The sequence below is a fragment of the Saccostrea cucullata genome, unplaced genomic scaffold (assembly GCF_032062105.1).
Source record: "Saccostrea cucullata isolate Sc308-1 unplaced genomic scaffold, CSIRO_AGI_Scuc_v1 ctg12027, whole genome shotgun sequence".
NCBI classification, from domain to species: domain Eukaryota; kingdom Metazoa; phylum Mollusca; class Bivalvia; order Ostreida; family Ostreidae; genus Saccostrea; species Saccostrea cuccullata.
This window is the reverse complement of record NW_026922845.1, coordinates 8,931-19,766: the sequence shown is the minus strand read 5'-3', so window position 1 is coordinate 19,766 and position 10,836 is coordinate 8,931. Positions and strand designations below refer to the sequence as shown.

At 34.3% G+C, this 10,836-nt stretch overlaps 1 long non-coding RNA gene across 1 annotated transcript; it reads right to left on the bottom strand.

The window, feature by feature from the left end:
• Positions 1-7,381: 7,381 nt before the first annotated feature.
• Positions 7,382-8,411, bottom strand: LOC134262587 (uncharacterized). The gene is made up of 3 exons (XR_009991035.1): positions 8,324-8,411; positions 7,784-7,838; positions 7,382-7,674 (listed from the first exon to the last, which is right to left on the bottom strand). It is a non-coding gene; the product is annotated as an uncharacterized LOC134262587 (long non-coding RNA).
• Positions 8,412-10,836: the final 2,425 nt, after the last annotated feature.

Sequence of the window (10,836 nt, the reverse complement as noted above, 5' to 3'; positions counted from 1 at the left end):
TCTGCTGTGTTTTGATTGTTTAGATCAAACCTGATTATAAATGAAATCGGAAAAATAAGACACGAGGAACAAGTCCTACAATCAATAATATGTTTTGATTTAAAACTGCATAAGAATTTCAAACTTTTAACCTTATTGTATGAATTTACTATGCTGTGTTTGTGACCTACAGACTTGCTATCAGAATAGAACTGCCACCTGAATAATTAGAGGACTGGATTTGAACTGAAGGGTTATGACTCGGAGAAGTAAACTTGGGTACATCCACCCAAAAAAGGTACTAACACCAAGAAAAGCGGAAAAGGTACAACGTCAGAATAAAGATAGTAGCAAAAACGAATTGCCACCCCTCTTCATAGGACTCCAAAACGATTCCCAGTTTGTACACCAAAATCCAGACAACATATGTTTAAATCCAGACAACATATATTTAATTTTCGTTCTACTTGTAAAATTTCCAATTACAACTGGGAAGATTGTGTTGAAGTTTTGCGTACTAACACCGAAACTCAAGTAGATCAGACTAACTGTTCAAATTATTTGCACTCTCTGTTCGATAGTACAATATCTGCAATGAACAAACTTTTACATGGCTGGAGCTAGGGCTTTTATATTTTACATGCATATTCTATTAATTCTGTCCAGACCTTATCTATGAAATCAAGAATTCTTGCCTTACGACTTTGAGCTTTAAGTTTACGTACAACTAAAAAGCTTTAACCTTGACCACAACATTCACAACTAGAGGTACTGTGAGCAATGAGCTCACTAAATGATTCATTGAAGCAAACAAACTAAATTTAATTTGTTGATTTTTTTTTTCAGTTTGTATTTGCATGTTCACCAATGTCTTCACGTCTACATTTATATTACAAAACAGTGCCCTGATAATAAGAAAAAGAGTATTTTATATTAAGAAGTAAAACTATATTATAAATTAAACCTGCAAATATATCACTATAAAGTATAGCTTCATGCTATTAATTTTTTTATATATAAACAAGAGGTACTGTGAGCTCACTAAATGATACCCCCTGCGTCCCATATGAATATAATGGCAGTGTCCATGTTTTGCTCTGGAAAATCCAAAATACATGTCAGACCAAAAAGTAAAATAGAAGTTACACAATGGCAATATGTAATCAAGATTCTGTGAAAGTTTCATTAAATTTTCTTCAGTGGAATGAGAGGAGTTGCGGATAGGTACCCCAGAGCGTAACAAACGGACAGACAGACGGACGGACATACCGATTACTATATACCCTCATGCTTTTCAAGCGGGGGGTATAAAAATAAAATAAGAGGCCCTTGGGCCACATCGTCTACCTGAGTAACTTGGGTGATGCAGTTCTTTACCAGACTGCTATACCTATCGTGCCCCTACCCCCTCCCCTTACATGATTTTAACTTTAGAATCTACTCTACCCTAGGATGCTTCCACGTAAGTTTCAGCTTTTCTGTCCCATGGTTCTTGAGAAGAAAATCTTTAAAGATTTGTTCTATATATTCCTATGTAAAACTTGGATTCCATATTGTGGCCCCGCCCTACCTCCGGGGGTCATGGTTTTATCAATTTAATATTTACACTACCCAAGGATGCTTCTACTTAAGTTTCAGCTTTCCTGGCCCAGTGGTTCTAGAGAAGAAGATTTTTAAAGATTTGTTCTATATATTTCTATGTAAAACTTGAATTCCCTATTGTGGCCCCGCCCTACCCCCGGGGGTTATGATTTTTACAATTTAATATCTACACTACCCAAGGATGCTGCCACCTAAGTTTCAGCTTTCCTGACCCAGTGGTTCTTGAGGAGATTTTTAATGACCCTACCCTATTTTTGTTTTTTCTTGATTATCTACCCTTGTAAGGGGACTTGGTCCTTCATTATACCCCCCGCTTGAAAAGCGGGAGGGTATATAGTGATGGTTTGTCCGTCCGTCCGTCTGTCCGTCCGTCTGTACGTCCGTCCGTCCGTCTGTTACGCTTTTTCTCTTATCCGCAACTCCTCTTATACTACTGAGTGAAATTTAATGAAACTTTCACAGAATCTTTATTACATATTGCCATTGTGCACCTCCTATTTTACTTTTTTATTCGACACGTATTGTAGGTTTCCCAGAGCAAAACATGGACATTGCCATTTTTTGTTTACCTATGACGTCACATAACAGAAGCTTCTGGATAACACTTCATAGGACGAGTTATTCCTCTTTACACATTACCGTAAAACAATATAAAGCAACACATCGACATTATGGGAGGCGGGGGTATCATTTAGTGAGCTCATTGCTCACAGTACCTCTAGTTTTAACAATTAAAACTCTCCTTCACCCAAGGATGGTTTGTACCAAGTGTGGTTAAATTTGGTTCTCTTTATCTCTTATCCGCAACTCCTCTTATACTACTGAGTGAAATTTAATGAAACTTTCACAGAATCTTTATTACATATTGCCATTGTGCACCTCCTATTTTAATTTTTTATTCGATTATGTATTTTAGGTGTCCCATAGCAAAACATGGCCATAGCCATTATATATGTTTACCTATGACGTCATATATATAGAAGCTTCTGGATAACATTTGATAGGACGAGTTATTCCTCTTTACATATTACCGTAAAACAATGTATAGCAACACATGGACATTATGGGAGGCGGGGGGTAATTTAATGAGCTCATTGCTCACAGTACGTATTAGTTTAATAAATTTTCTTTGCTTTCATTGAATTAAAACACTTTGTATCTGACAGTACCATGCGTTGTTTTAATTAGGTCTTTCCACCTTTCCGTGGAAAGACCTATTGAAATTGTTCTGTTTATTAGGTCTTTCCACCTTTCTGTGGAAAGACCTATTGATTTCCTTCTGTTTCTTCTTTTCCTTTTTTATTATTTTTCCGCCGTGTGATTTTTTGTTTCAAGATTTATCGAAAAGATTTATAGTCTATAAGAATGTACTCCGTAAAAGATGTTTGCAGTTGACCCTGCGTAAATGAACCTTGACCGCTTTCGAAGTTATTGCCCCTTTCACAAGAAATGCTTGTTATCGCTACTCCTCAGAAACCGTAAACCGCAGAGGTATGAAACCTTTACGAATGTCTTTGACTAATTATGGGGACTCTTCAATCTATGCATTGCGAAAGTATTCGGTGACCCCTTCAATGAGTTATTGCCCCTGAAACTTTTTGAATTTTACAAATAATTAAAAAATTTCAAAACAAGAAGTCATAGAGACATGGGACCAACTGCATAAGATTCATTGACCTTTGACCTTAAAATTCATGTAAAGGTCAAAGGTCAAGGTCATTCCAAAAATGAGAAAATTAGCTTTTTTTGTATCTCTTTTTGTCTTTCAACATATACTTAATTTCAATGCATCATTAATACAATGCATCATTAATATGTACTCTTAAAACTGTTTCAAAGATTTCATTCTTGTCCCCTAAGATAAAACCTTTTAAAAGTTATTGCCCCTTGTGCGAAAAACCTTGTTATCGCTACTCCTCCGAAACTGTAGACCGTAGCTACACCAAACCTTCACTAATATCTTAAGGGTCTTTAGACCTAACTTCACTGTATAAGTGCAAAGAATCTGATGACCCCTTATATGAGTTATTGCCCTTTAACTTCTTTATACTTACTATTAAACCTTGTATCTTGAAAACTATAAATGGTAGAAGCATAGGGTCAATTGCATTGTGACCCTTGACCTTTGACCTTGAATATTTTGTCAAGATCAAAGGTCAAGATCATTCCAAAAATTAGAAATTAAGCTCTTTTTATATCTCTTTCGTCTTTTAACATATGCAAACAGTCTCTGCATCATTAATATGTACTCTTAAAACTATTTCAAAGATTTCATTTTTGTTCCCCAAGATTGACCCTATCAAAAGTTATTGCCCCTTATGCGAAAAACATTGTTATCGCTACAACTTCAAAACTGTAGACCGTAGAGGCATGAACTCTTCACTAATGTCTTAAGGGTCTTTAGGCACACCTTCATTGTATAAGTACTAACGGATTTAATGACCCTTTATATGAGTTATTGCCCTTTAACTTCTTTGCACTTAATATTTAAACATAACTATAGAACTAAAAGTCGTAGAGGCATGGGGTCAATTGCAATGTGACCCTTGACCTTTGACCTTGAAGATCTGATCAAGGTCAAAGGTCAAGGTCATTTCAATTTTTTTTTTTTTAAATTTTCATTTTCTTTTTTTAAGCCATTTCCCTTAAAATTAAATTGGAGAGTTAAATATAAAACTATAAGAAATTTAAAAAGGTGGAAAGACCTCTTATTGTTCTGTGAACAATAAGTCTCCTAGTTATTATTATTTTTATTATTTTTCCGCCGAATGGTTTTTTGTTTCGAAAGTTATTGAAGAGATTTATAGTTCATAAGAATGTACTCCTTTAATGATTTTTTCGTTTGACCCTGCGTATATGAACTTCGACCCCTTTCGGAGTTATCGCCCCTTTCGCAAAAATGTTTGTTATTGCTACTCCTCCGAAACCGGAAATCGTAGAGGAATGAAACCTTCACCAATGTCTTCGACTAATTAAGGCAAGCTTAAATCCTTCATTGCAAAAGTATTCATGGCCTCTTCAATGAGTTATTGCCCCTGAAACTTCTTTAATTTTACAAATAATTAAAAATTTTCAAAATAAGAAGTCGTAGAGACATGGGACCAACTGCATAAGATTAAATGACCTTTGACCTTAAAATTCATGTAAAGGTCAAAGGTCAAGGTCATTCCAAAAATGAGAAATTTAGCTCTTTTTGTATCTCTTTTGTCTTTCAACATATACTTAATGTCTATGCATCATTACTATGTACTTTTAAAACTACTTCAAAGATTTCATTCTTGTCCCCTAACATTAACCCTTTTAAAAGTTATTGCCCCTTGTTCGAAAATCCTATTTTTCGCTACTGCTCCGAAGCTATAGACCGTAGAGTCACCAAATCTTCTCAATGTCTTAAGGGTCTTTACACCTAACTTCACTGTATAAGTGCGAAAGGATCTCATGACCCTTATATGAGTTATTGCCCTTGAAGTTCTTTGTACTTACTATTAAACCTTATAACTTGAAAACTACAAGTCATAGAAGCATGAGGTCAATTGCATTATGACCCTTGACCTTTGACCTTGAATATTTTTTCAAGGTCAAAGGTCAAGGTCATTCCAATTTTTTCTTCAATTTTATTTTTTCTATGCTTTAAGACAATTCTGGTTTCTTTTTCATGGAATATAATTTTATGGAGTCAGATATAAAACAAATTTGAAATTCAAAGAAGGTGGAAAGACCTCTTATTGTTCTGTGAACAATAAGTCTCCTAGTTGACAATTATTATGCTTTATGTACAATGAAAATCTGGCACTGCATTTTTTAATGTTAAGTAGAGCCAACTGTGCATTTCTTGTCATTGACACAAAGTTTTCAAATTTATAAAAACATATTTAAATACTCTTAAAAAAGTATAATGATAAAAATATCTGGAAAATTTTAAAACATTTGTAACAAAAAGTATACATGCATGTAGCAAAATATCATCTTTGATGTACAATGAAATATATATGGAGAGAACGAACAGCATTTAAGCTCAAAAGTCAAAAAAGCAATACAAAAAAGCAGCAGAGCAAACATGGACCTCCGAAACATCAGAGGTTGGATCAGGTGCCATGGAGGAGTAAGCATCCCCTGCCGACCGATCACACCCGCCGTGTGCTCTTAGTCATGATCGGGAAATAACTTTTTAAAAATCTGTCGTCAATTAAGTGTGTAAATAATGGACTAACAATTAGTATGAAAAACGTCAGTCAGCATTTGAGTCGATGATAAATTGTTTGCTTACGAGGTCATTGTATCGACCATAGAACTTACGAAATGGTGACTTCAAATGACACTGTTGATATTCTTGTTTCATCAACTTGTCAATAATTTACCTCGTTTTAAAAATTGTACATGCGTAGTGCATGCTCTTACGTATCGAATCAACTGAGAGATATAAACTCCGTATGCAGGTGATGAAGGTTTACTGCTGCATAAGTGAGAAAAGTTGACGATTGAAAAGTTATTCGTCACGTTTATCATACAGCTTGGTCGTTAGATTACCATTCACGTCTTTTTCAAGTAAAATATCCAAATATGAAACAGATGTGCCAGACGCTGTGGTATCTTTTATCTCACGTTCACCTGGATATTTCGTATTGACATAAGAACGGAAATTATCATTGTTAATTGAAAATACTTTGTCGATATATGTTAATTGACAATACATTGTCGATATGTCGAGTTGAAGGTCACACCAAGTTTTTTTTTTCTTTTCACGCATAAGATTTTGCACAAATTGCTGTTTTGTATGAAATGAAGAATATGTCTGCTAATAACGGGGCTTAATTGGTACCCATGGGAATTCCAATAGATTGTTGAAAAACATGGTCTCCAAAAACACCATAGAATTTGTCAAACAGAAACTCAAGAATCTTTTTGATGTCAAATTCTGAGTAATTGTGTTTTAAATCAGAGTGTTTTTTAAAAAATAATCTTGCAAATGACGAATTACAAGGTAAGTAAATTTATAATTTCCATTTCATTGAAAAGGCAGCTGTCAATGATATCAAAAACCTGGACTTTAAGTTATGGCGGGGAATGGTTGTGTATAAAGTTGAAAGGTACTTGAAATTGTAAAAAATAAATAACCTGTTCTCAACTGGAGAGAAAATAAACTGTCCCTATCCAGTGCTCTTAACCCCCCCCCCCCCCCCAACAAATTAGATTTTTGGACTTCAGCGTTTCCTTTTTGCTTTTCCAGTTTATTTTCATTTTTTAAAAGATAAAATGAATAATCTAACTTGGAAAAGAAAAACGTGTCCCTCGCCCCTCTCAGAATCAATTGGTCGTCCAATATGAAATAGTCCGTGACAGTTTTTGAATTTCGATTTTATAATTATTTTTCTTGGAATTTTGGCACTTCTCGACCTAGATTTTTGGCCATATATAAATTATAGAGATGAATAGTTTGTCAGCGGAACTCCTCATAAACCGCTGCTCAGAATTTCGTCAAAATTTGCAGATAGTTAGGAACAATGTTTAGATAATCAAGAAATTCCGATTCCTATAATTTTTCTGGGAATTTTGGCACTTCGAAGTTTTAGGGAGCGTGGGGTATGTGAGCTAACTCATTTTTTCTTTCATTTTTTTTTACAAAGGATATTGTATTGAGGATTTAAAAAATGAATGATGAAACCATACTTTCTGAACAACCTTAGATAAATTCTGTTTACAAATAAATCTCCCTTTCTCTTTGGTCCGATTTGAACAATTTTTAAGAAAACTTAAAGAATATTTGGCAATTTTATTTTTGTACTCATACCAACGTTTTTCCCCCTTGATATTCAAGTACAACATCTACGAAATTGAATTAATATTTATATTTTATTTAATGCTTGGTAAAGTTGAACACAACAAATTCCGCATGTGGCCCAAATTTGTTTACTTAAATATTTACCAAAGACAATGTCATTTTAAAATAAATTAGGTCAGTGATTTCACGATGATGTCCTTAATCACTGTCAGGTTACGGACCCAATGTCTGTGCTGGATATTCGGAATTGCATAGGTTTTTATTCTGTTTTGTTCATCCATGGTTTTTAGCCCAAAGGAATCTTCTTTATAAAACTGTATTATTCGACAAAAGAAAAATAAAGCATGAACAGGACAAATTGATATCTAGCGAGGTAATAGATATTATCAGTCAAAGTTTTTTCCATGGTCGATCTTATCTTACCCTTTGCTCTTTCATTCCTTGCACTTCCCCCTTTTCATTGTAGAAACTAAAGTGACTAAAATATATTTAATAATTTCTTGAAATTCATATTATAATTTTCGATAATGTACGTAATATTATCCTTGTTTTCATTGGCATTTCATTTATTCTTTCTAACCTAATACAACTTATTTTAATTACAAGATTAATTTAGTTACAACAATACCATATAAATACTGCTAATTATAAAAGTCTATTTACATGTATCTCAATTTTTTACCATTGCTTAAAAAACCTTTGGTTTTGGGGCAATACATTTCCGCTATGAATTTAATCGAGTAGGTAACAATTTGTCTTATACATGCATGTTTACAATTATGCTAAAAGAAATCCATGGGAACTACAGAAACTGATAAATATCAGTTTGCACTAAAATACTACTTTATTTGAAATTTTAAAAAGATGTTAAATTTCTTGGTGAATATGTCCTAAAAATTAGAACAATAATATGTGGTTCAGGCTAACATTGAAATTATGAGGGAAAACAGTTAAAAACTTAACCTTGATTGCCATGGTGAAATAACGTCGTCATTGGGACCACCAATCAGGATTAGCTCCTTAATCCGCAAGAAATTTCGTTTGTATTCTGAGAAAGAAAAAATACGGTAAAAATCAAACATTGTGTATGATCGATTTCATCCGATTCAGGCGATTGCCGTACAAGTCACTAAATATTCATATCTTTTCTCTCCTTTCCTCTTTAAATAAGCATTATTAAACAAGATATCAGAATAAAGGTAACCAAGTATTTCACAATGTATACTGAAATGAAAAAGAAACGCATAATAGCGAAAAAATATTTAACTATGTGGCCGAAAATTATGAAAATTGATCAGATGTGTATTTTGGTTACTGTGCACTAAAATCGATGGTCAAAATTCCTCAAGGCCATTCCAAATTTTTTCTCTGTTTAGCGTCCACCCATCTTTCAAAAACCTACCTACCTATTCGCAAAAAAAACACACAAGCCAAAACATAAAACACAGGCTTAAAAGTCATAAAAATGACGCCCTTCAAATGATTTGATCTAACTAAACTGCTTTAATAGAAGAAATATCTATTCTTAAGCAAAAACAAGGAATTAAATGCTTAAAATACACCCAATATAACTTACTGCATAGAATTATTTGGAGAAATTGACAACATTAAAAAACTTCGACTAAATTTATAAATTTAAGGTCTCCTGATGTTGTGTTTTTTTTCTTATATTGGGTGTCAAAAACCAAGGCGCATGCGGACGCTAAACACAGAAAAAACTTGGAAGGGCCCAATCATGAAATGTATGGTGTCACGTAGGGGATATGATAAAAGCCAAATACACGTGCATGTTGATGATGACAATTTTGTAATCACATTTTGTATTGCAAAGAGATGTATTAGAGTTATAGACATCGTTTTCCGATATTTGCAGTCAGTATAAATTTCTTGCAATCATGGTATGGATGACGGAAGTTACATTGGGTCTAGTAATTGAGTTGCATAAGTGAGCAAGAGGCCCACGGGCCTTATAGGTCACCTGAGCATTATTCAACAACTTTCCAGTTATTGAATTTGATTCATGTTTTAAGACAGATGCTATATGGCATTCACAATTTTGAAAGAGGCACCATTGATCATCATAACAATACACTTAGCAGTTGCTTAGCTTGGTTACTGAATACCCATACACAAGGTAGTGGAAAAAAAATGCATTCCAACTAATCAATAATATTCAGCAATAATCAGTAGTGCCCCTAACACTGTGACATAAACCCCTGACCCTAGGTCCACACATTGCACAAATTTTAAAAAGGCACCCTTAAAATTGCTTATCAAAAAATTAATAAATGTTTTATAAATACAAAGGAGCAGATTTCAAACAATTAATTCATTTTCAGTATATAAGTAAAGCCCCCCCCCCTGACCTTTGGGCCTTGAAATTCACAATTCTGGAAGATTAGGGCCCTTGCTCATCATCACTATATACGTAGTTCATCTGCCTGCTTCATACCCAGAGACAGAGAAGAAAATTTTTAAAGATTTAATGTATTTTCACTATATAATCAATTAAACCCCGCCCTAACACTGAGAACCCCTGACCCTGGGGCCATAAAATTCATAATTTTAGAAGAGGCATTCTTGCTCACCATAACTATGTACTTAGTTAATTTAATTTCTAGGAGCAGAGAAGAAGATTTTCAAAGAATTCATGTATTTTCACTATATAATCTATAGAGCCCCGCCCCAACACCAGAACCCCTGACCCTGGGACCATAAAATTCACAATTTTGGTTGAGGCACTCTTGCTCATCATAACTATGTACTTAGTTAGTTTATTTAATATCTAGGAGCAGAGAAGAAGATTTTCAAAGAATTCATGTATTTTCACTATATAATCTATAGAGCCCCGCCCTAACACCAGAACCCCTGACCCTGGGACCATAAAATTCACAATTTTGGTTGAGGCACTCTTGCTCATCATAACTATGCACTTAGTTAGTTTATTTAATACCTAGGAGTAGAGAAGAAGATTTTCAAAGAATTCATGTATTTTCACTATATAATCAATAGAGCCCCCCCCCCTAACACCAGAACCCTATATCCTGGGGCCATAACATTCACAGTTTTGGTTGAGCCACTCTTGCTCATCATAACTATGCACTTAGTTAGTTTATTTAATACCTAGGAGCAGAGAAGAAGATTTTCAAAGAATTCATGTATTTTCACTATACCAACAATAGAGACCCCCCAACACCAGAACCCTTGACCCTGGGGCCATAAAATTCATAATTTTGGTTGAGGCACTCTTGCTCATCATAATTATGCACTTAGTTAGTTTATTTAATACTAAGGAGCAGAGGATAAGATTTTCAAAGAATTCATGTATTTTCACTTTATCATCAATAGAGCCCCCCCCCCCCCCAACACCAGAACCCTTGACCCTGGGGCCATAAAATTCATAATTTTGGTTGAACCACTCTTGCTCATCATAACTATGCACACTTAGTTAGTTTATTTAATACTTAGGAGCAGAG